General features: G+C 28.2%; 1 protein-coding gene across 3 annotated transcripts in view; it reads left to right on the top strand.

Moving 5' to 3' along the window:
* The window catches only part of LOC119586962 (adenosine kinase 1-like), a 36,821-nt gene that overhangs the window by 5,506 nt on the left and 31,095 nt on the right, over positions 1–220 (top strand). The gene's annotated exons all lie outside the window — the stretch shown is intronic.

A 220-nucleotide genomic window follows, 5' to 3' on the forward strand; every position in this document is an offset into this window, starting at 1 on the left:
AGTTGAGGGTTTTTTCCCCATTTTACATTTGGCTTCAGGAATGAGTAGATATATATTTATATTTTTGTGATTGTTGGTGAAAAGGTCAGATAATCATTTATGTAAGAAATGCATAAATTGGTTCTGTTAAGTAATAAAAAAATATTAGAATACCAGAACCTCAAAATTGTTTTATTTTAACATGAGTCATTAAATAGTGGGTTTCATCTGTGCAGAAAAG

This window comes from Penaeus monodon, chromosome 22 (genome assembly GCF_015228065.2).
Source record: "Penaeus monodon isolate SGIC_2016 chromosome 22, NSTDA_Pmon_1, whole genome shotgun sequence".
In the NCBI taxonomy this organism is placed as follows: Eukaryota; Metazoa; Arthropoda; class Malacostraca; order Decapoda; family Penaeidae; genus Penaeus; species Penaeus monodon.